This window comes from Myxocyprinus asiaticus, chromosome 2 (genome assembly GCF_019703515.2).
Source record: "Myxocyprinus asiaticus isolate MX2 ecotype Aquarium Trade chromosome 2, UBuf_Myxa_2, whole genome shotgun sequence".
In the NCBI taxonomy this organism is placed as follows: Eukaryota; Metazoa; Chordata; class Actinopteri; order Cypriniformes; family Catostomidae; genus Myxocyprinus; species Myxocyprinus asiaticus.
This window is the reverse complement of record NC_059345.1, coordinates 57,614,624-57,628,172: the sequence shown is the minus strand read 5'-3', so window position 1 is coordinate 57,628,172 and position 13,549 is coordinate 57,614,624. Positions and strand designations below refer to the sequence as shown.

The 13,549-nt window shown below is 38.6% G+C and overlaps 1 pseudogene; it reads left to right on the top strand.

Moving 5' to 3' along the window:
- The window catches only part of LOC127449895 (B-cell scaffold protein with ankyrin repeats-like), a 104,238-nt pseudogene that overhangs the window by 23,766 nt on the left and 66,923 nt on the right, over positions 1-13,549 (top strand).

The following is a 13,549-nucleotide window of genomic DNA, read 5'->3' as shown; positions in this document are numbered from 1 at the left end:
CAACCACTCATTCAGGTTTTATGCTGAGGAGCCGAGACAAGGTCCGGCCATTTCAGCGGGCAGTTCAACATTGTGGCAGGAGGGACAAAATGTCTCGTTCCCTCCATCAGGGAATGGAAGTTACACAAGTAACCATGATGTTCCCTATCTGTCACTCACTCGAAGTTGTGTTGATGTATTGACACTAGGGGTCCCTATACGAAATGCCACAACTGGCTGAACTGTGTTATGTGAACTGGCGGTGTGTGGTGGACAGACCACTGTGTGCCTCATAGCCAGCACACCAGGTCAACACGTAACCTCCCCCAACATAGTTATGAGTGTCGAACGGCCCTTTGGGGACAAATCGACTACCCAAAAGATAGAGACAGGCTAACCCAGTCGTGGCCTCTTTTCCCCTTCTCTTTTTTCACTCCCTAAAAAAGAAGGGGGATTATCCGACTGAGCCGCCAGGTCTAGTCGGGGGTGTCCCTCCCAAGGGGAAGATAACGCGGAGACCACACCTCGCCCAAAGAGATGGGGGGATATTTAAGTGGAAAAATATGTCACATGGTCTTTCCGACCATGTGAAGAGTTTTCAAGGTAGATCCTACCCAATGGGGGAGGAGTTATTACAAACATGGAGGCTGGGGCAGAGGGGCTATGCCCAAGGAAGACGCAGTTTGCCAACAGGGAAACGAATTAGCGGAAGATATATATTGCATGGAGTTAGCCTTACAGGGAACCGCCACATGCGGAGCACCTACCCCAGAACAGGACTCTTAGTTAGCACGTGTACTGGGCCGACAGCGAGTCTCTCCAAAAACTCGACTGCCACAGGGCTCGGAGGAAGTCAACCAGGGAACAAAGTTTGTGAACACTACTGGGAATTAATGGCGCACGTCTTCAGCTCAAAAAGAGGTGGAAGGCGCTATGTGCAAGCGATACACCTGGCTGGCTATCCCGGGCTTATCTGCTTGTGTTGCGTGCCACTACCTGGGACGAAACCGGTTCCACCTGGAGGTTGTAGAACCTTGCAAAGGTGTTGGGTGTTGCCCAGACTGCTGCTATGCAAATGTCTGTTAGAGAAGCACCCCTGGTCAGGGCCCAGGAGGCCACTACACCCCTGGTAGAATGGGCTCGTAGCCCTACCAGGGGGCGGCATGTCCTGGGCGTGATATGTCATAGTTATGGCGTCAATGAGCCAGTGGGTGATCCTCTGCTTGGAGACAGCGCTTCCTTTCCGCTGTGCACCAAAGCAGACAAAGAGCTGCTCAGAGATCCTAAAGCTCTGCGTGTGATACAAATAGATGCGTAAAGTGCACACCGGACACAGCAATGACAAGGCTGGGTCTGCCTCCTCCTGGGGCAGCACTTGCAGGTTCACCACCTGGTCCCTAAAAGGGGTCATGGGAACCTTGGGCATATAGCCCGGTCGGGGTCTCAGGATCACGTGAGAGTAGCCCGGACCGAACTCCAGGCACTTTTCGCTGACAGAGAACGCTTGCAGGTCTCCTTTCTTGATGGAAGTGAGCGCAGTCAGGAGGGCAGTCTTCAAGGAGAGTGCCTTAAGCTCGGCTGACTGCAAAGGCTCAAAGGGGGCTCTCTGTAGACCCTGAAGAACTACAGAAAGGTCCCATGAGGGAACGAGTCATGGTCTGGGGGGATTCAGCCTCCTGGCGCCTCTTAGGAACCTGATGATCAGGTCGTGCTTCCCTAAGGACTTACCGTCGTGGTGTGCTGCTATGGTGGCAACGTACACCTTCAAGGTGGAAGGGGACAGCCTTCCTTCCAGCCTCTCCTGCAGGAAGGAACGCACTGATCCGACTGTGCATCTCTGGGGGTCTTCCCGTCGGGAAGAACACCACTTAGCGAACAGACGCCACTTAAAGGCATACAGGTCCCTCGTAGAGGCGGCCCTAGCCTGAGTGATCATGTCTATCACTGCAGATGGTAGACCGCTTAGGTCTTCCGCGTCCCGTCCAGGGGCCAGACATGGAGATTCCAGAGGTCTGATCACGGGTGCCAGATGGTGCCCGTCCCTGAGAAAGAAGGTCCTTTCTCAGGGGATTTCACCGGGGGTGGGGGCTGTCGCAAGGAGCGTGAGGTCTGAGAACCAAGTCTGGGTGGGCCAGTAGGGTGCTACCAGGACAACCTGCTCCATGTCCTCCCTGGCCTTGCACAGGGTCTGTGCAAGTAGGCTCACTGGGGGAAACGCATATTTGCGCATACTAGGGGGCCAGCTGTGTGCCAGCGCGTTTATGCCGAGGGGGGCCTCGGTCAGGGTGTACCAGAGCAGGCAGTGGGGAGGATTCTTGGGAGGTGAACAGGTGCACCTGTGCCTGTCTGAATCGACTCCAAATCTGCTGGACAACCTGAGGGTGGAGTCTCCACTCTCCCCTGAGGGTAACCTGTCATGACAGCGCATCCGCTGTAGTGTTGAGGTTGCCCGGGATGTGAGTGGCTCGCAGTGACTTGAAGTGCTGCTGACTCCAGAGGAGGAGATGGCGGGCGAGTTGTGACATACAACGAGAGCGCAGACCGCCTTGGCCAGGAACCAATCATCGAGCCGCGAGGGTTCAGGGAAGAGCGGAGTGTTCCACTCTAGCCGACGCTCGCGGCTGCCTGGGAAAGTATGTCATCATCTCCGCGTCAGCCTGTGACTGGGCAATCGTCCCCGAAGGGAGGAGCCCAGCTGAGGCTTCCGCGTCCGACTGGACGAGCCTGCTCTCTTATTTCTGCCGAAGTGCCCAGGGGCATTCTCTGCAGTGCACCAGTGCAGAGGGAGAAGCCGCTGAAATGTGCCGTCAGATCCAGCAGAGGTGAATGAACAGTCGTGGGAATTCAGCTCAGTGAGCAGAGAATTCTGAAGAGAAAATCTGAATGAGTGGTTGCATACCAGCTCCTTTTATACCCGTATGTCCAGGGGAGTGGCATGCAAATACCACTCGGCAATTTTCATTGGCCTTTTATCAAAGACCAGTGGTGTCTCGGGCTCCCAAGAGTGACCCCTAGTGTCACTACATCGACACAACGTTGAGTGAGTGACAGATAGGGAACCCAGGTGTGTTAAACTGCTTTCTCTTAATCCCTTAAGCGAATGCGTCTTTCTCGTTTACATGGCATTTCAGAAAGTTTCTGCAAAAACCATGGAATAAACCATTTTCTTAAGTGCATGTAAACCTTGTCAATGAACAGCGCAATAGTGATGTGGGATATTTGACACTTTTATCCACTAAAATATTGTAATTCACAAAAAGTAATATGTAATTTAAGTAAATTATTTGTGCATATATTAAACTTGGCATTGCCGCATTTCTTATGACATTTTAGGGGAGTTTGTGCTTCCTGTTAGTGCTGCACAATTAATTGGAAAAATTATCAAGATTACAATTCTGGCTTCCTTAATTAACTAATCATAAAAAAATATGTCAGTTACAGAATTCCCATTAGGTTGACTCCAGTCGTATCTAAATGTTCTGTTTATAAAGTGTTTTTTGTAACATTGAGTATTATAACCAGTCAGAAACATGTCAGTTGTGGGCATGAATGCAATGATGAATCAAAGAGTTTATATTAGTCTAGGCCAGACAAAATCTGATTTTTTTGCTAAATGGACTTAAACATGGTAAAATATATTAACTGAGTTAATACTACAGTCTTAATGACTTCTAAAAGTATTATCAAATTAGCCAAAATATTTAATTAACAAACACACAAGAGACACATGAGTGGAAAATTCTTGAATGATGGGTGTCCCAATTCTGTGGAAATCTGAATGCGCAGATTCCGTATAGCTAATAGTCCTAAAAAGTAATTTTAGCCAGAGACTATTTAGCCTGAGAAGGAGCACTTATATTAAATGAATGGGAGAAAGTGGAACACTTAGTATGGCAAATGTAGAAAAAGAAGTCCTGCCTTACAGGTAAAAAAAAAAAAAAGCCAATCTGCTTTCAGATACAGACATTGCCTGTCAGTCAACTTGAGAACTGGCATGATGCGCATTAGCTGCACCAAACTGAAAAATACTCACGCTTTTATTTAGCATGAACTGAGCTAAAGAGCCATGATTTATGACACCATTGTTGTTAGATTTAACTGCTGATTTCAAATATGTTCTTTGATCTTCATCTTGACCAACCATTTTGACAAACCATTTCCCCATTTAATAGATAGGAGATGTACTTTTATGCCGCTTGTATCAATAGAAAATAGCTGCCTGGGAGCGTTCCCTAAATGGCCGCCGAGTGGACTGACTTTGGGACTTTGGTTTAGCATAGTCTGATGCATGTTTAATGTCTCACATGACACAGTTCTCAACTTGTTTTGGATGTGCAGCCTAATTACAGAATATTGCATGCAGTTTTCACGAATAAATTATTATTTGTGTTATGTAAATTGTATTAATTTATTCAATTTAATTTCCTGTATAATGGACAATAAAATAAATAAATATTTAATATTAATTAAAAATAAATAAAAATTAAGATCTTATCACAGAAAAAAAGCATTGTGAATTTAATATACAGTATATGAAGTATTTGACAGGCAAAGGGAACCCCATATATCATCAGTCTTTTCTTAAATAAACTTGCTGGGATTATGTATTCTTCTGCAATCCCTGAAGGCTCTAATCTTATGTAAGTACCTCTGGGGTGTATTTAAGTGGTTCTCTTGCCCTTTAGCCATGGCAGACTTCAGGATATTAGGAGATCAGCCATCCATCCTAGTTTTTCTTTTCTTTTTTTCAATCCTTCTAATTGAATTTGTGTGATCTGTGAGGGAGATTTGGTGGCTTCATCGATATAACCATGCTTTGGTCAGCATTCGGCACTGGGTACTACATTTACAAACAGACCTCACATGGAAAATAAGATGGATATGTTACAATAAAGCTGACATTTATATGACACATTCTGCAATTCTTTTTTTTTTTAATCAGAAATGTGGGCTGATGTCAGGACTTAATAACTCACTAACTTTATTAGGGGTGTCTATCATCTGTTTCCTGTATATATTTTATGTTTACATTCTGGGTTGATATTTTATTAAGTGACTCACAATAAAGTGCATGTATTGTGTTTATAAGACTGTAAGCTTGCATTTAATGAAACATATAAAGGGGTAGTTTACCCAAAAATAAAAATTTGGTTATCATTACTCACCTTCATTTAATTTTAAACCCGTGTGACTTTCCTTCTTGCATGGAACACAAATAGAGCTGATCTTATCCACACAACGAAAGCGAACAGTGACAACAGCTGTATATAGATAATAGTCCCTGGTCCCCATCCATTTTTATTGTGTAGACAAAAAGCAGCTTGGACATTGTGCTATATAACTCCTTTCCTGCTCCACACAAGAAAGAATGTCAGACAGGTTAAGAACAACATGAGTGAGTAAATGATAATATAATTGCTATTTTTAAATGATCTCTTCATTTAAAGATCCAGTGAGGTTTATAATGTTTATTCATGTTATTTGCAGGCGTTCCAGGTGTCTTCTTTAGAGAAACTGGATGAATCTCTGGCTTTTTATCTGATGCAGAAAATGCCGACAGGAGGTTTCAATGGCTTGCAGTGTGATCAGTTTCCTGCTGGGGGTAAGTGCTTCTCTAGTTTAGCATTAGTCTGAAAAAGAGCTCTGCGTTTAGCTCTTTAAACGCATTTTAGGTTTCACCACCGCCTGCAGATAACCGTTTCTAGATCAGCACAAAAAGGCTAATGCTACCTGCACTTTAATTTACAGTCTGTTATAGACATGAATAAATGATGGAGGGAAGCCGTCTTAGCCCACAGAAGTGCATTACTGTGCACTTATTCCTCCGACATGTGCCTCCCTGCCCACACTGTTAATACAGCCTGACCCAGATCCACTGCACTTCAACACAGAGCAACTGGCAATGTCATTCTATGTACCCATACAAAATGTTGTCTTTAAACTAGTGCTCAATAAAAGCTAAATACAATCAGTTTAACTATTACTATAATTTCATCTGCAACCTGAGATTTTAAAGCTGCTCTATGTAAGATTTTTGGTTAAAAATGAACAAATTGCCATTATTGATTGAGTACATCAACAGTCAGTGTTCAAAACAATGTCCTTACCTTACCCTGATTAACTACTGTAAGCCTATAAAAATGATTTGTATTTTGAGCTTTTGGATTCGATTTAGTGTGAAATCGCTGGCTTATGACATTCATCCTTGCGTCATTACTTCATGTTCGCAGACACAGGAAAGAAGTGCCGGCTGTCTCATGTTGCAGCTGGAGAAACTAACTACGCTGTTCAACTCTGTTCACTAACACAGTTCAGGACAGCATCATTGCAGATGGATGTTTATCTGTTATCCGTTTGGCAAAGTTATTTACCTGCTATAATGTTTGGATATGTTTTCTGGTATGGTTGTTGAAGCTTATATTGCTTGTCATGCTTTTATGAATCGAACATTACTTGTGTGTTAACCGATCACGATGCATCTACGTGGTTCGGTGAAGTTACTGTGACATGCAGGGCTGGGAGGGTTACTTTTAGAATGTATTCCACTACAGATTACAGAATACATGCTGTAAAATGCAATTTGTTATGTATTTCGTTAGATTACTCAAATTCAGTAACGTAATCTAAATATTTGATTTACTTCTTCAGCACTGGTAGAAATTTTTCACTTGTTTTGACTATACAAAATCTGCCAGTACAGTAAGGTAAAATACACGTTAAAAATACATTCTCCGAAAAAAAGCCTAAATATCTAATGCAGTGTTACTTCTAAAACAAGATAAAGCAAATTTCTACAGAAAAACAATACAAAAATTCTCAAGAATAAGATTTTTGCCCTAATATTAAAGGTCTTACTGGAGAAAGAGAGAGAGAGAGAGAGAGAGAGAGAGAGAGAGAGAGAGAGAGAGAGAGACAGAGAGAGAAAATATGATCTAACGTGGGTTTTCTTGATAAAAAAAAAAAAAATGATTGTGCCTGGTATCAGGTGCATGTAAAATGGCAAGAAATAGCATTTTTAGCTTAGCATAAAGCTAAATGTTCACATGACAATTTACACAAGGTTTATTTCTATTTCTGCTGCTGCAAACATACTCCAAATGTACTTCTCTGTCTGCTCGTATGAATGTAACATGTCTTAAGGGGCAGCTCAGCTGGAGTCAGAGTGCAGAAATTTCACTGTATATATGAAAATGTATAATGTGTGACATTAATAAAGGCTTTCTTCTTCTTAACAAAGCATTTCACCACTGTTCAAATGCTTTTGGATCGCATCATTTACTGTATATGGATAAATGGTTTCCAACTGAATAGACCAAATATTAAATGAAACAAATGACAATAAAATGCAAAGTAATCTCTTCAGTAATCAAAACACTTTTTGAATGTAACTGTATTCTGATTACCAATGATTTAAATTGTAACTGTAGTGGAATATTGTTACTAATATTTTGTATTTTAAATACGTAATCCCATTACATGTATTCCAATACTCCCCAACCCTGGTGGCATGTTTAATATATATGACTTCTGAAATTGACTTCTTGTAATTGTTATATTGCATATTTAAGCATATTATTTTTACGTTTAATAAAGAATATTTTATCCCCATCATTACTGAATCATCATTTTATGTTTTTAGTTTACGGTGTTATTGTGTGCATTGCATAGACGTGCTATTGTAGTAACTGAGGCTGGACAATATAATATCAGTATAAAATAATAAAGTCTTCTATTGAACTCGTATCAGCCATATCACAAGTTTAACCTCTTAAATTGAGAACTGTAGTACAATTCAAACATTAATCGTTTATAAAACACTTGAATAATCATATTAAGATCTACTGGTGGTGGCTGGGGAGAGTCCCCTGTTCTCTATTTAAAAGTGCTTTGAGTGTAAAATTCATTCAAATATGTAAATAAGAGTGTTGTTTATCTTCATCAAAGCAAGTAATATTTCCGTTTCAAACCGTATAACATAATATCAACATGAAAATAGCACGTTATGACTCCGGCTCCAGTCATGATCACACACAGGCAATGTCAAAGTAAACTCAAATTGGGAGATTCATCCGCCAGAAGAGCAGTGCCAGAACACGACTGACGTAATGTATACTTCCGCAAATTGCTTGCAATTTTAAGTTTCAACCACAGATGTTGCTAGAGAGCACAAAGTTATGTAGTGCAGCTTTAATAACATCAGAGACTATTTTTGTTCCAAATAAAAATAAAAAAATCTCCTCCTCTGAAATTATTCATACTTTTCAACCCCTTCACTTCAACAACTTGACTAGATAGAATGTAGTCCCGCCCAACATTTTTTTTTTTTTTTTTAAATCCGGTGTTTACTCGCAAGTACATCAGATTACGAAAGTATCCATATGTTGTGCAGAGCAAGTGTTTGTGGGGATGTTGAAAGAAGACTATTATGAGTTACTGTAGGCTTTTGTAGTTTAGTTTGTTATTTGTTAAAAGACTTAAAGTCTGGTCATAAGTTTTATATGAGCCCATGTTGTATCCATCATTCTTCTGCAGTCTGTATTTATTACTTTTCTCTCTCTTCTAAATGCCCTTTTTCCCCCATATTTTTCTCTGGTTTTTTGACTTGCTCTTCCTGTCTACATCCATTAATTAAATAACATTTTGTTTTACTCAGCCTTTCCTCTATCTCTCTGTTATGATGCTTTTCAGCTCTGTGAATAATTGCAATTCTCCTTTTTTTCCTCAGTAGTATGTCATGAAAGTTGTATCAGTCTGCTGGGAACAATAAAGTCAGTTTTAATTTGACCTTTGGTTCTACTTGACAGATATTTGCATTTCCTTTCCTCTGAGAAAACATCTTGTAGGCCTATATCCTCACGAGTTATATGTATGCAAATTAGGGCTGGGTGATGTGGCTCAAAATATATATATCACAATACTTTTCAGCCTATTGATGCTAGTCAATATATATCTCACTATATAGGCTATGTACACTATTTGCTCTGAAATGGCTTAAAAGTGTGATTTTTTTCATAACAAGCTTTATCAAAAATCATCTTTCTGTCCAAACAAAAATAGATTCAATACGTTTAATGCAAGACATCATGGCAAGTCATTTTTATTTGTATAGCACTTTTCACAACATATTTCAAAGCAGCTTTACAGAAAATTAAGCTGTAATATCTATAATGTCTTAGTCATAATTGTTTGATAAACATGATTGTAAATTTTGCCTTAAAATAAGTTAAAAATATTTTAATTTAGACCTCAAGTGAGCAGGCTAAATGCAACTGTAATGTAGCTGGCAATGATAGGCAGACGAAGATGATGTGAAGAACCCAAGTGCAGTTTATTTACAGTGGCATCCAAATGTGAAACATAACAAAACATAAACTGGCCTATACTTAATTAGACTTGACTTAAAACAACATTACACCAACAGTACCTGACAAAGGACCATGGCAAACATGAGGGTTTAAATACACAGACATGGGTAACAAGTAAACAAGGCAACCAATAACAAGACTGAACTAATAATAAGAATGAAACATGAACCAATGACATAAAAGAACTGATAACAAGATAACAAGACTCATGAACACAAACCAATGAGAACAAAACACATGGAACAAGAGAGGATCGCATGAGGGAACAGACTATAAAACACGAACTAAACTTCCAAAATAAAAGACATGAAAAAAGAACAAAACACATAAAGTGACAGCGACTGTGGCAAGGAATAAAAAACTCAATAAGATGTTTAATGGAGAAAAATATCCTTAGGAGAAATCAGGCTCACTATGGGGGCCAGTTCCCCTCTGGCTAAACAGCATGAATATAATGCCAATATTAGTTATTTATGTGTAGCACAAGTCATGGTTTAAAATGAGTAAACTAAGTAAGTGTTAGGGCTAATGTTTAAAAGAAGATATTTTGCATGAGCTGTAAGATTAATGACTAAATTCTTTGAAGTCCATTCTGAATTACAGTAACTGCAGAAGTGAACACAGATGCACTGTCCTTTGTTATTTGGCTGATGAAGACTTTAGTTGATAATTAATTTATTATCTACAGTATGTATTCCATTTTAAGAGTGTAGTCCATCCTTTGATTAAGGTGATGCAGGCAGAGGTCAGTGAGGTGCACTGCAGTTCAACTGGCAGCTTGTGGCATTTCATTTCCAGTGAAGTCAATCTTACATCCAAGTTTCAGGCAGAGGCCAGTGAAGTTTCCCATGTCTTACAAATGGCATCAGTTCATCATCTGTGAAGTCCATTGTTGTAGACTGAAGTGATATGTGGCTGGCACAGGCTGCAGTTAGTCGTCCTCACTCACCAACACGTAGTACTGGGAGTCAGACATCAGGCAGGCGCTGGATATAGCAGGCTCTGGTAACCACATGAGATGTATTCCGAGGTTAAGACAGGGAAACAAATAGAAAAATATTAGCATAGATGCCATTCACTTTAAAGCAGGATTCTAGAATATGAGAAGTGTTTCCAGTTCTGGCAGACCTAACTAATGCAGCATAACTATGAGTTGATGGATAAATTACACTGTACATTTTTTTTTACAGTTTTTACCAATAAATTTGACATTTTTCCCCTGTATTTTAAAATTACAAGAATAAACAATTTATCGAAATGTGCCACGTGATTTAACAAAAAAATTCTGTATAAATGGAATACATTATATATCTGTTTTTTAACAGCTTTTGAATGACAATTTTAACAAAAATAACCGTAAAAATAAAGTATTCTTTATTGACAAAAGTAGCTCTAATTTTACAAAATATTGCTTTTGTTATGGCGATATATCACTGTCAAATACATAAAAATACTGTTAATAATACATTTAAAAATGTATAATTGCAAGAAAATATATGACTAAAGAAAGAAATATTTTGTCATTTTGCATAACTTAACCACTACTTTACATACATAAACTGAAAAACAAAAACAAAGGTATTGACTATCCTATGAGGGTTAAAAACTAAATTTGATCAGATTTTGACTTTCACTTTATCACTACATTTGTATTAATTTAAAGATTTTATTGTTAAATAAGTGCATTTCATGTTATAAAAACCTGTGTAAAACCATAGAGTTAAATTAAAAAAAAGTGAATAACTGTGTTTTACGCTTCCTTACATTTATATGACATGTAAATCAAGCATAAATTACCCATCACTACATTCCCCTATCATTATCATTCCAAAATACAACGCATAATGCCAATTAAAAAGGATTTGGCATGAATGAACAAAATTAACTTACTGTGTATTGAAAGAATCAATTAACATTTTTATGTGATGTGCAAAGCAAGTACATTAAAAACTTTAAAATATTGAGCTGGAACAGACACCTTTATTGTCATGCATATTCATTTGGACATAATATCTACTTATTTATTTAACCATATGCGAAAAAATCGGTTTGCATGTATTTAAGGTTTACATGCATGCAGCTCCTAATTAGAGGAGTTTTCTTTTGGAGAAGGAATATACTTCTGTTCAAACACATACTGTCTCTGAGGGCGCGCCTTTCCTCCATCAAGATGTTCTGCTGTCCAAGTGGATTCAAAAGTAAGTAATCTCAAGTTCAATCATAACTTCTGTTATTTTTGTAATATGGGAACTACACAAATAGTAAATTTAAATATATTTACATAAATATCCCAAACAGTTGGAAGGGGACATACAGCAAGTTGCTGGTTTAGGTAACTGAAGTAACCTCTTAGTTTAACTTCAGTTTAATGATGATATTTTAAGATGTGTAGAATACAAAACGAACAGCAACAGTTATCTAAAGAGCGTTTGTTTTGTCCGAATACAGGATATTATTTTAAATGATGCAGCGCGTGATTACTGTAACTTCAGCAGTTCATCTGTGTATCGACAGAGGTACAATTTCTTCATTTTACAAACATTTTACCATTGAGGAATTTTTGTTTCGTGGAGCTAGCCTGTGATTCTTTAGGTTAGAAAATTGTAAGGTTACTGTTGTGTAATTTAACTGAAAGACTTATATGCTATTTGTCTTTCTCCCCATTTTAAAGAATATTGAGAGCTTCAAGGACTTGTTTGGACTAGTTTCATGCCCTAGTTTGAACAAGGTGGATGTATTTTGTTGTTTGCATGGTATACGTTTCTGAGGTAAGTAACATATATATATATATATATATATATATATATATATATATATATATATATATATATATATATATGTGTGTGTGTGTGTGTGTGTGTGTGTGTGAGTGTGTTTACTGTAAAATAGCCATATTTATTTATTTGATCTAAATGGGCAACGTAAACTGTTGCGTACATGCACAAGTTTGATAATTTGTTGTTAATGTAACTAGCCTTTCTTAGCTCTCTGTTTCAGGTGTTTGCTGTGTAGCACTTTACAAAGCAGAATCTACCAAACACACGTATGCAGAACTTGATTGGCACAGTCTTCGCTGATGACTTTATATCTCATCAGAAGGCATTGGAGTTGGAAAAGAATTCTGATGAACTTGCTGAGATTCTCTTGATTCATTACGTAAAGGTATTATGGTCTTAGTTGTTTATGGTAATATTGTTCTGTGGTTCAACAGACCTTGATTTTACACAGAATAATTTGAGCCTGTCCCAAACTTAAAGGGATAGTTTACTCAAAAATAAAACCTCTCTCATTTACTGACCCTCATGCCATCCCAGATGTGTATGACTTTTTTTCTCCTGTACACAAGATTTTTAGAAAAATATCTCAGCACTGTTTGTCCTCACAATGCAAGTGAACAGTGGCCAGAACTTTGAAGATCCAAAAAGCACATAAAGGCAGCATAAAAGTAATCCATAAGACTCCAGTTGTTTAATCCATGTCTTCAGAAGCGATATGATGGGTGTGGGTGAGAAACAGATCAATATTTAAATCTTACTATTGCTTCAGAAAATATAAATTTAGCCACTGGAGTCGTATAGATTAGTTCACCCAAAAATGAATATTCTTTCATCATTTACTCGCCCTCATGCCATCCCAGATGTGTATGACTTTCTTTTTGCTGCAGAACACAAATGAAGATTTTTTTAAATAATATTTAAGCTCTGTTGGTCCATTCAATTCAAGTGAATGATAGTTGATAAAAGTAATCCATTCGACTCGAGTGGTTTAATCAATGTCTTCTGATGTTATCCAGTTGGTTTTGGGTGAGAACAGACCAAAATAAAAACCCTTTTTCACTGTACATCTTGCATTGCATGATTTCAAGTTTGATTACACTTCCTGGTGCTTAATGTATGTGTACAGTGCTAGATGGTGCTTTAGGAAGCGTAATCAAGCTTGAAATCATGATCGCCAAGGAGATTTATAGTGAAAAATTCATTATTTTGGTCTATTCTCACCTACAATAAAACCAACTGGATCACTTCAAAAGATATAGATTTAACTACTGGAGTCGTATGGATTACCTTTTATGTTGCCTTTATGTGCTTTTTGGAGCTTAGGTTTTGGTCCCCCTTCACTTACATTGATTTAACCTACAGAGCTGAGATATTCTAATAAAAATATTTGTTTGTGTTCAGCAGAAGAAAGTCATACACATTGGGGAT